This window comes from Mesocricetus auratus, unplaced genomic scaffold (genome assembly GCF_017639785.1).
Source record: "Mesocricetus auratus isolate SY011 unplaced genomic scaffold, BCM_Maur_2.0 Super-Scaffold_100101, whole genome shotgun sequence".
Taxonomy (NCBI): domain Eukaryota; kingdom Metazoa; phylum Chordata; class Mammalia; order Rodentia; family Cricetidae; genus Mesocricetus; species Mesocricetus auratus.
Genome location: NW_024429241.1, coordinates 79450 through 92055, shown reverse-complemented (window position 1 = coordinate 92055; position 12606 = coordinate 79450).

Sequence of the window (12606 nt, the reverse complement as noted above, 5' to 3'; positions counted from 1 at the left end):
CACACACACACACACACACACACACACACACACACACACACACGATGGTTAGAGGAACATAAATAGGAAGGGAAAACTAAGGCAGGCTCTCAGATGGGCCTGAAGGAAGAAATAGCAGGAAGACATATAGGTCAGTATCTAGGCAGGACTAATATTGGAAAGGAAAGGACCCAGGGCCCTAGAAAACATGCATGTTAGCATCTGTTTAAGTGACTCCCTGTCTCAAGCTTCTCCCAGCCCAAATGTATAAGTTTTTAATTTGGTTTTTCTATGAGGCTTGATCTTCTCTGGTTATCCAGTTGTTTGTTCATGCCAGGAAATGAACTTGGAAGTCAGCTGGACAACACTAGTCATTCCCATTATACACTTACACACAAAATGAGTCAATAAAAGCATATGTATGTAAATGCTGTAGTGAAACACATTTCTTTGTATGCTAACAAAATGAATAAAATATAAAAACTTTAGAAAAGAGTATTGATTACTGAGTTAAATGCTACAAAACACACTATTCAATCAATTTATTTTCACTGTTAAATTTACTATGCATAAAATCTGCAATCTATGGGGCCTCAGGTAGTAGATCAGTTTTTATCTGGGACATACGAATGAACTTAGGGAACCCATTCCACATGGAGAGATGCTCTCTCAGACTAGATACATGGGGGAGGGCCTAGACCCTGTGCCAGATGATATGACAGACTTTGTAGATCCCCCATGGAGGGGCTCATCCACCTTGGGGAGTGGAGGGGGATGGAGTGGGAGATTGGGGGAGTTGTTGGGGGACTGGGAAGGAGGTGAGGGAGAGGGAGCTGGTATGCTGGTATTGACATGTGAAGCAAGCTTGTTTTCTATTTTTTTGTATTTAAGTTAAAAACAAGCTTGTTTCACATGTCAATCAAAAAAGTTATTGTAGTTGAACAACTTTACCAAAGTGAAAACTTGAGATTTCTTTTAAATATTACCATTTTTAGAGCAGTCATTCATATGTGTATAGAGTATTTACCTTTGCTAGATTGTCTGAACTAAACTTAGTCATTGTAACTTAAATTGACAAAGTTATTTTGGGCTGACATTATAATTGCCAAGCTAATTATCAAAAGGTGTATATTACATGAATTGATATTCATGTTTCCTGTCCATTTTACCCTACACTACATTCTTCATGCATAGCAGCATTATGCTGGTATGCAAACCCAATGTTTTCAAGGACCTCAAAAGACCAACAGGAAATTCAGACAAGTGAGCCAAAGGTATATGAGAGTTATGATATGTGCTAGTATGCAGATAAACACAGTGAGTCCTAAAATTAGACAAGATAGCAGTTTTATTTGTAATAGGCAGAACCTGGAAGCAACCTAGATATGCTTCAACCAAAGAATGAATAAAGAAATTGTGGTATATTTACACAATGGAGTATTACTCAGCAGAAGAAAACAATGACTTCTTGAAATTCGAAGTAATTATTATTAAGCACTCTAGAGATGTATTTCAACATACAGGAAGCTCTTCACAGAAGTTGTCACAAATTTAAGAGAAAATCCCAGGATAGCCCATCTGTCAAATGCAGAATAACGTTATGATATCAATTCCTGGCATCCTTTGCTCTATTCAAGGACTATTACTGGTTGTTTCCCTAGCACAGTAAGCAGTGGTTGCTGGACCCCCACAATCTCGGAGGAGCAAGGGTGTGGATCACGCTTTGTCATTCAGTTATGAGGCTCTAACAGGCCTCACGGCGATACCTACAGGCTCCTGATTGCTGGTCTCGCCCTTGTGCAAGAGGGACCCGAGATCACAGACTCCCAAGCACCCCAAGGCTTTCCCATTCACCGTGCCCCTTCAACAGATCTTGTCATGGCAGATGACAGTGGGCGCCACATTAGCTAGCACTCTTGACCTTCCTAAGGGAGAGGAGAGAGTCCTCATTCCGAAAGCTTGGCTGTTTTCCCCTCTACTGCATGCAGAACCACCAGTGAGGCAGCTCGGGACTGGCTCGTGCAGGCCCGAGGACAGCCACTGCGAGAGCCCCTCTCGAGCTTTGCTTGATTCCTGCGCCCAACTGTCACTCGAGTTCTGTGTGCTTCGCCTTCCGGACGTGTCCACAGTTCTTGGGACGAAGAGCCTCTTTCAGAGGATACTGCTTAAATACTGTTTGCCGCGAGTCACCATCGGCAAGTACAATGGCTGCCCCTTTCGAGGGAGGATAGCCCATTTCCCTATTTACTTGTCAACTACCTCACCGGCTAAATGGCCAAACCTGGGGAGGCAGGCCACAGAGCCTCAGCTCGGACTTTACCCTCTGAACATAGACAACAGTTTCCCCAGCCTCCTAGGCCTGGGACCCCCTTCAGTGTCCCCCCACCCCAACCGCAGAAGCAGTGGCCTCCCCAGCCTGGGACTCCCTTCGGCGTTCCCCCACCCCAACCGCAGAAGCAGTGGCCTCCCCGGCCTGGGACCCCCTTCAGCGTCCCCCCACCCCAACCGCAGAAGCAGTGGCCTCCCCGGCCTGGGACCCCCTTCAGTGTCCCAGAAAGGGAAGATGACGGCCCACCGCAATGGGCCAAGCACTTGACCAGCACCAAAGACCCATGGGATTTTCCTCCTCCGAGGGTGATTCGACTGAATCGGCACAAGTTCAGGTGCCAAAAGCCCTATGAGGACAAAACATTCAAAGTCCCCGACTCTGGTACTGCAGATAGACTGAGGCGTCTTAAAGCTCTGACAAAGATTTCATCCAGTAAGAAGACCTTGAACCCCTTAGAGGAGCTGAAAGAGATCAGGGAAGGAAAACTTCCACTTCCTCTGCAGGTTCCTGAGTGCAGGGAACCCAGACCATCTGTCTTACGGCCTGACACCAGAAAAAGAGCGGCCTCAACTTTTGTCCCCATACCTGAGAAGGTGCAAAGATGCATGGATATGTCTACTGTGCTTGAACAACCTATGGACTTTGACCAATCGGGCACCATAACACCTGCAACATCATTAAGACACAGTGCAACGTTCAACGCAGATGACACAGTGCCTGGGACATCTTCTGCTGACTCGTCCACTGACCAACATGGACAGGTAATTTCCCCACATAGTCAAGGGTCCCTGCTAGCTTTCCCACCTACCGAAGGAGCTCTGGGATCTTCCACTTCTTCCCAAGATGCTCAGGGACTATCCCTATCCACCCAAGCTCCAGGGGCTATGGGTCATTCCACATCTGCCCAGAGGCCTCTCACTTTTCCTGAAAGGAAAATCAAACATGTCTCTTCTTCCAGAAGGGGTTTCAGAAATCCATCCTTTACTCAAGGGATCACTGATCCCCCAAAGTGTTCTAGACAAGACCCTTCTGACCAAGGGAGCCTCCCAAAGGCCCCGCCAGAGAAAGAGGGTTCCAAACCTTCTTCTTCAAAAGGGGAACTCAGTGATTCCTCATTTCCCCAAAATGTTTTGAGTCCCACCACCTCTCCTCAGGGGATTTTAACACCTTTGAGAGCTGCCAAAGGTGGAAGGAGTGCTACTCCCTCTCATGAAGACAGCCAAAGATGTTATCCCTCTCCCCCAAAGGGCCCTAAGCAATCCACTTCTGTTGAAGTGAGCTTGAATCCTGCCTCCTCTGACAAAGACAATTTCATAACTTCCTCATTAAACCAAGAGGGCTTTAAATGTCCTCCACCATTAGGAAATAGGCTCAGATCTTCCCTGAGAGCCCAAAGAGAGCTAAGCCCAACCACTATACCCCAAGTGAGCCTCACACCACTCATTCCTGCACAGGCACAAACAAAAGTATCTACACCTATACCAGGGCCTCAAGGACCTTTGCCATCTCTGCAAGTTACACAAGAGAGTTCTATCTATCCACAGGTGGTGCTAGCAACTCCCGAGTCTGCTCAAGGGACTCTTGGTCCTTCTGAACCTATACAAAGGTCTCTAGGGCCTCTGCCATCTTCCATAGAGGTTCTGAGTTCTTCCATATCTATTGAGGGGACTCCAGGGTTATCCACATCTAGAGAAAAGAGTGAAAGACCTATTCTCTCTCACAAAGAAAGATTCAAATCTAATCCTGCTATAAAAAGGGACCCTGGACCTTCTTGCTGCAGAAAAAGGAGATGGAAAGATCCACTCTCTAAACAAGGGAACTTCACAGTGTCCTTCTCAGACCAAGAGGGCTTCAAACATCCCCTTCCAGCCAAAATGACCCTCCCGACTTGTTATTGGGCCCCAAATAGGCACACATATTCCAAAACACTCCGTGTGAGCCAAGCAAGTTCCACAGCTGCCCAGGATGCTGAGACAATACAGCCTTCACCACATCCTCAAGAGTCTCTAGAACTGTCCACATATGTAGGAGAGGCTCTTGGAATTTCTACATATACACCAGGGACACCAGAACATTCCCCATCTGTCCAGGACTCTCTGGGTTCTACCCTTTCTGATAAAGAAACTATGGGACAGGGTACATCTACAAAAAGGGTTTCAGCTACATCCCCATACTTGGAAATGGCTCTGGGATGTGACACATCTACAAAAGTTGTTCACGGAGTTCTGGATCCAACCCTAGGTGATCGAGGGGCTAGGGGACATGACACGTATACACAAGAGTCTGTAGCCACATTCACATCTAGAAAAGGGGATTCCTTGGATTTCTCCTGCACACAAGCACCCACAGGACCTCCAAGCACATCCCAGGAGTCTGAGGGAACTTCCCCACAAGCTACCACAACTACACAAGAGGCTACAGAAACTTTCCTATCTGCAAAAAGGAGAGTTAGTCCTTCTACATGCTCACAAGTGTCTCCAGAAAATCCAGCAAATACTTCAAGGGCTCAGAATTCTAACTTATCTCCCCAAGGGGCCTTGGAACCTGTCCAGCTCGCTCTGGAACCTGCCATCTCTATGCAAAAGGCTTCATCGCCTTCTCCTTCTGAACCAAGTGTTCCTAGAACATTCACATATACACAAGCTCTAGTAAATTCCTTACCTTCCCCTGAGGCTCTTAGACCTCCCACAGCTACCGAGGATGCTCTAGCAGAGACCACACCTACACAGGAATTTCTAGTAACTTCCCCTCATTCTGAAGCCATAGACAAGAAACACACATGTGCAATAGACACACTAGCACCTTCTCCATCTGAGAAAGAGGGCCCAGGAGACACCACATCTAAACAATGTGCTTTACCATCTTCCCCATATACACGAGAGGGGTTCATGAGGATCCCCTCTCTGGAGGGAAATATTAGATATTCTCCCTCTGCCCAAGTGGACCCTGGGCATCCTGTTTATACCAAAAAGAGGTTGAGAGATGATACTTCTGGCCAAGGGGACTTCAGACCTTCCATGTCTGAGGAAGACAGTTTCAACAGTCTCCCTTCTGCAAAAAAGGGGCGTGCATCTTCTCCTGCTTCCAAGGAAACATTGAAAACAAGTACTACTCAGGTAAGTCTCACACATTCATTATCTATTCAAAAGACCCTGGAATGTTCCACATCTGACCAAAAGACTTTGGGACCTGACCAATCTATCCAAATGTCTCTTGGACCTTCTAGATCTTCCCAAGAGGCCCGAGAGACTTCTCTGCATGTCCCAAAGGGTCTAAGACATTCACCATCTGCCTCACGGGGTCAGAGACATTCTTTATCTTTGTCAAAGCCTCCAGAAAATTCTGTCCATGCAAAAGGGTCTTTGCTACTTTCAAAATCTGTCCTAGGAGCTGTGAAATCTTCCCTGTCTGCCCAACATTCTAAAGGAAAGTCCACATTTATGCAAAGATCTCTTGGACATGTGCCATTAACACAAGAGTATCTGACATCTACCGTGTCTTCCAAAGTATTTAAGATCCTTCTGCCTCCTGCCTTCTTGCTGCAGAACACTTACCACACCCCCCAGGGTCACCAATATCATCAACATCTAAGGAGGGCTATCTCAGAACTTCACCATATGACCAAGTGTCTCTAGAAAAATCACCATTTCCCCCAGGAGGTCTGAGTTCTTTCCAGTCTTCCAAGGTAACAATGGACCGTTTGCCATCTGCTCAAGGGACTCAGGGAAGTTTTACATCTTCCCTGAGTTATTATCGACATTTAAAGCCCCTCCAAGGAGATCTGGGACTTTCCTCATTAGAAAAAGGAGCTTTAGGACATGTTCCCACAGCTCAGGGGGCTTTGGAAACTTCTGCATGGTCACACAGGGTTAAAGGACCTTTGGTGTGTTTGCAAAGTACTTTGGACCTTTCCAAGCCTTCCCAGGGAGCTGTTGGTATTTCACCATCCACCCAAGGGGTGCAAGGAACTTTGTTATCTTTCTCAAGCAAATTAGGTACTTCCAAATCTGCACAAAGAGTTTTAGGAGTTTTTCCATCTGCACACACAGCTTTGAAAACTTCTCCTTTGGCCTCCGTGGCTCTTGGACCCTTACCAGTGACTCCAGAGCCTCTGGGACTTCCAGCTTCATCTTGCAAGACTCCTTCACATTTGCCACAGGTTCATCAACATGTGGAGTTGTCTCAATATGACTCAGGCTCCCTAAATTCTATACCATCTGCACAATGGCATCAGGGAAGTTCCTCATCCTCAAAAGAGAGTATAGCATCTGTGTACTCTGCCAAAGGGCCTGTGAAACATTCCGTATCTGCAGAAGAGTCTGTAGAATTTTCCAAGTCCACACAAGGGACTCCAGGACATTCTCTGTCTGGTCGAGGTGATATGGCACCTTTCCTGTCTTCCCAGGGGACATTAGGACGATTGTCCTCTGTGAAAGTGGAGACATATTCCCATGTCCAAGGATCTCCAGAACATTTGAAAAATGTCTCAGGATTTTCTGGACATATGGTAGCTGACCATGATCCTGTTTCAATTTCCTTACCGGCTCAAAAAACTGTCCCACATTTGCTATCTTCTCAAGAGGATGTGGGAAATTCCCTCTCTGCCCAAAGAGCTCCAGAAAGGTCCACATTGGAACATGGAACTGTACAACTTTTGAAACCAGATCACATGACTCTGATAAGACCATCATCTTTCCATTGGGGTACAGGGCATTGTCAACGTGCCCAGCATGCGGTAGAACATTTACCACCTAGTGCAGGAGCTCCTAAACATTCTTCAACTCATCAGGGGACTCATGGATGTTTGACATCTGCCCAAGAAAGTCCTCATATTTTGCCATCTAACTCTGACCCTGGGTCACATTCTGCTTCTGCCACTAGTGGTCTGGAATCCTCTCCACCTGCTCCAAGGGGTCATGGACAGATGGTATCTGACAAAGGGCGTGAAACACTTTCCTTATCTGAACAGGGGTCTCTGGGTCATTTGATATCTACCCAAGAGACTCAAGTACATTCAGCACTTTCAGTAGGGAGTCTGAAACCTTGCCAATCTGCCAAGGAAGGACCCAGAAATTTGACGACTTCACAAACATTTATACAGTATGCTCCAAGTACTTCAGAGACTCTAGGAGCTTTGTCATCTGCTCTGGGGCGTATGGCACTTTCCTCATTAGCAAAGAAGTCACTAGGCCATTCAAGATATGCCAAAGCAGATGTGGAATCTTCTTCCACTGCCACAGGTTCCTTAAGACCTATGGCATTTGACCAAAAGTCTTTGGAAAATTCCTTATCTGGACAAGGGATTATAGAAATGTTGCCATCTTCCCAGGGGGGGAGTGGAACCTTTCCTTTCCACCCAAGGGGCTGTGAAGCTGTCCACATCCACAAAAGAGAGAGTAGAAAATGTATCATTTCCAGAAAGGACATTGAAACCTCCTACTTAATTACAGGAGACTTCAAGGCCATCTCTATTGATCCAAGACCCTCCCCAACATTCGCTCTCTGTTACAGAATCTTTGCAATCTTCCTCATCTGGTCAGGGACATCAAGGCACTTTGTTATCTGTGAGAGAAAGTGTAGAAGTCACACCATCTGCACCAGATGCACAAGAAATTTCTCCATTGACTTCACAGGCCCTAGAACCTTTGGTAACTATCCCAGGGCCTCTGCAAATTTACACACCTGACAAACAGACTCCATGTCCTTTGACATCTACATTAGGGGAAGAATATTCCACTTCTTCCAGAGGGGTTCTGGGAGGTGCACATCCTGTTCAAAATATTCATGCCAATCTGTCAACTAGAGGAGAGGCTGTAGAGTCTTCTCATTCTGCTCTAGGAAGTACAGATATTTTTCCATTTACTCTAGGGTCTTCAAACCTTTCCTCATTACAAAATGCAACTGGAGATCCTTTCCCCTGTCCTCAAGGGGTAGTGGGATCTTTTCGTTTTGAACAAAAGTCTTTAGGGCCATCTCCATCTGTTCAAGGTTCTCTAGGACCATTGGCAACTACACTAGGGGCTGGGGGGCCTTCCCTATATGGAGAAGATACTGTACATCTGTCTGCATCTACACCAGGGTCTGAAGCACATTTGCAATCGACCCTTGGGTCTTCAGCACCTAAACATTATAACCAGATGAAGGTAGAAACTTTTCCATATGTCCATGGAAATCTTGAAGCTTCTCTCTCTGACAAATGGGCTCTGGGAATGAACAAGTCTGCAGAAAGGATTCAGGAAAATTTACCATCTTATCAAGGGGCTATGAAACATCCAAGTTGTTCCCAGGAGGATAATAAATCTCTATCTGGCCAGGGTCATCTACCATATTCACCATGTGTCACGGAGGCTTTGGGGCCTGCTCTATCTGATCAGGGAGCTGAGAATTCTTTGTTATGCCCCTCAGGAAGTACAGAACATCCACCATCTATACCAGTGGCTCAGGTGCAGAAAACTGGTTTATCTACTACATGGCCTCAAGACAAGTTGTTACCTACAAAACAGCATCACAAATTTTCCACATCAGCCTGTGACACTCTGTGTCCATTGACATCCACCCTAGATGCTGCTGAGCTTTCTACATCATCTCCAGAGTGTCTGGGACCATCCCAATCTCCCAAGGGAGAGCTAGGATATTTTTTAGCTATAGGACAGGCTGTAGAATATTCTCCAACAGCCTCACAATGTACCAGAATACTGTCCTCAACTCAAGAATATGGAGGGCATTCGTCATCTTACACAGGTACTCAGGAATCTTTTCAATCTGACCCAGGGGGTCTAGCACCTTTGCTTACTTCCCAAGGTCCTCCAAAACCTCCCATATTGACTCAAAGGATGCTGGCTCCTTCAGCATCTGCCCAAGAGTCTCCAGAACCTTCTGAATCTTCCCAGCACCAGCATATTCTGGGAACTCAACAACCCTCCCAGAGGATTCATGAATATTTTCTACCTGAGATAGAGCATGCGGATACTTTTACATCAGTTTCAGGGACTACTGTATGTTCACCACCTGCTTCACAGTCTCTACAGCATTCTTCATTACTACCAGTTACTTCAGCATCTTCTCCAAATGGCCAAGAGCTAGGGAGATCTAGGATGTCTTCACAAAGGATTCTAGAAATGTCACAATCAGCACAAGGGGCTTTATCATCTTTTACCTCTGCCCAAGGTGATGGGAGAAATTCTCAATTAGAAAAAGATAGTGTGAGACAGTCTCTATCAGCACAGGGGATTTTAGGATCATTACCAAAAACCACAGGGGTTCTAGGATCTACTCCATATGCCCACAGGAAGACAGGTATATTGTCATCCACCCCAGAGGCTACAAAAGACTCTCTGTCTCCTCAAGAAGCTCTTGGACTGCCCATACCTGCAAAAGGAACTCTAGGAAATTTTCCATGTGAGGAAGGACATAGAAAACATTCTGATTCATTTCAGGAGGCTTCTAGACATTCTCTGTTTATCCAAAGTCCTCTGGAACATTCACCTTCTGCTGTGGAGGTTCTGAGACCTTCTTGTAGCCAGGTAATTGAAAAGCCTTTGTTATCTTCCCCAGGGGCTGTGAAAGCTTCAACATCTTCACCAAATGCTCAGAAAACTCTCAAAACTACTTTAGGGACTCTACCAACACTGCTTTCTTACCAAGGGCCTGAGGAACAGTCTGTGTTTGCCCAGGGTACACTGGGTTCTTTCTCCTTCAGCTCAGGGCCTCCAGAACATAAAGCATCTTCCCCATTGGTGTTGGGACCATCAGCATCTTTCCATAGAAAGCAAGGTCACTTGTCTTTCAAAGATGAATCTCAGCATACAATATCATCTGTCCAAAGGACTACAGGGCCTTTGTCATTTCCCTCAAGGAATACAGGGTATTTACAACATGAACAAAAATCTCAGGGGTCTTCTTTATCAATCTCAAGGGATCTAGCACATTTGCTATCTAATCAACTTTCCATATCTGCTCAGGGAACTCAGGGCCCTTCACCATGTACCCAACAGTCTCTACTACATTCAGCATCTTCACCAGAAGTTCTGAGACCATCAAAGTCTTCCCAGTGCACACACAGCAATTTCTCTTCTGTCTCACATGCTTTGGGGATGTCTCCATGTGCCCCAGTGACTACAGGCACATTGCCACCTACCCCAGTAACCCCTAGACTTAGCCCAGTAATACAAGCAAGTCCAGTCCCTTCCCCATATTTGCAAAAAGAGGGTACATCATGTCTATATGCACAAGCAACTCTAGAACTGAACACAGCAACAGAAGGCTCTCTAGAACCTTCACCATCTACTCAAGTGTCTGGGAAAGCTTCCCTTTGTGCAAAAGCCAGTTTGGGACAGTCTGCATCTGTGCAGGGTATTGAAGGACATTATGCTTGTACTGCAGGGACTCTAGAATCTAATAAAAGAAGTGATCAGAAGGAACTAGGAGTTTGTCCACCTACCCAAGTGTCTCTAGTAACTTCCTTCTCTTCACAAGGAACTCTAGGAACTTCTTCATCTGCCCAAGAGGCTCTGGGCCCTTCTCTGTCTGCCCAGGGGTCTCTAAAATTGTCCTCACCCACACAAGAAATGGAAGGAATTGTGTCACCTGCTCAAAGTACTTTAAAACATCAAACTTCCTCCCAGGAGGCTCCAATGTTCTTTCCATCTATGCAACCTGCTTTACAAGGGGCATTTCCCTCCCCAGGGTCTACAGGATGTGTCCTGTCGACCCAGAAAACCCATGAATCATTATGGTCTTCACCAGAGTATGTAGAACATTCACCATCTGCAACAGGTACTCAGGAACAACCTCTTGCTGTTCCAAGGACTCTAGGACCATTGATGTCTTCTAAAGGGTCTAAGGAACTCCCCACAGTGGCAGATGGGACATTGCCTGTGCACAGTTCTTTGTCATCTGTTCAATGGACCCCAGAACCTTCAGTAAATTCAGGGGTTGAGGAATCATACCAATATTCCAAGAGTACTTTGGGCCCTTTGCCTCATGTAGTAGAGGGTTTGGAATCTTCTCAATCTGCTCCAGGGACTGTGGGACCATTGCCAGAGTCCCTCATGCCTGGAGGACATTCTACTTCTACCCAAGGAGCTGCAGGATCTTTTTCATCTAACCAAGGGTATGTAGCTCCTTCTAAATCTGCCCTAGAACCTCTGAAACTTTCCATATCAGCCCAGGCAGTGCTGCATAATTCACTATCTGCTGGAGAGTCTTTACAGTCTTCAGCACCTTCTGCACCAGATCCAGAACCAAACATAAACTCCCCATGTACTGGAGCAACTTCAAGAACTTCCCCATCCACTGTAGGGCATATGGGACACTTTGCTTCACCACAAGTGACTCCATCATCTTCTCGTTCTGTTGAAGGTGTCAGACTTTGCCAATCAGCACAAGGGACTCTGACAATGCTCAAATCTACACAAGGTACTCTAGAGATCTCCCCATCTACCCAGCACACAGGGGGGCATTACTTGTCTGCTGAAGACACACTGGAACTATCCACATCTGCACAACAAACTGCAGGAATTATGCCATCAAATGATGGAACTCTGGAATTTCCCCAAAATAGCCAGGTGATACCAGGATCTTTGTCATCTGATCAAAGGTCTCTGGGAACCTCCTTATCTATAGAAGGGAGTCTAAAAAATTCCAGGCTGCTGAAGGGCTTGTGCATGATTCTCCATTTTCCAAAGTACCTCCAGGACTATCTGTGTCTCCACAAGTGACTCCAGTGACACTGCTGTCTGATCGAGGATCTAGGAAACATCCTTCTTCTTCTCAACTCCCTAAAAGAACTTCTCAGTCTGCCCTAAATTCTCTACAACATCCAGCATCTGTCCCAGGATTTCTGAATCCTTCCCAAACTGAACAGGGCACTCCAGCATCTTTGTTATCTCCTCCAGGTACTGGAAAACATGCACCATCTGCCTCAGATTCTCAGAAAATGTGCCCAGGTTCTGCAACCTCAGGGTATCCTGAACCTTTGCCATATGTTGGTGGGCCTCTGGAACTTTCCTTTTCTGCACAGGGAACTCTGTGTCCTTTTTCATCTTCCCTAGGAGATCTTGATCCTTTGGATTCTTTGCCTGGCAATCTGGAATCATCTCAACCTGCCCAAAGGAATCTTGGTCATTTGTCATATTTGAGAGAGCCCATGAGAAATTCTCCATCTGTCAAAGTTCATAGAGAGACTTCACCATTGAACAAAGTCCCTAGAGGACATTCACCACATGTCCCAGGTGATCCAGCACCTGTTCTATCTCCTCATTGCCCTGCACAACTTACTGTATCTGCCAAATGTTCTC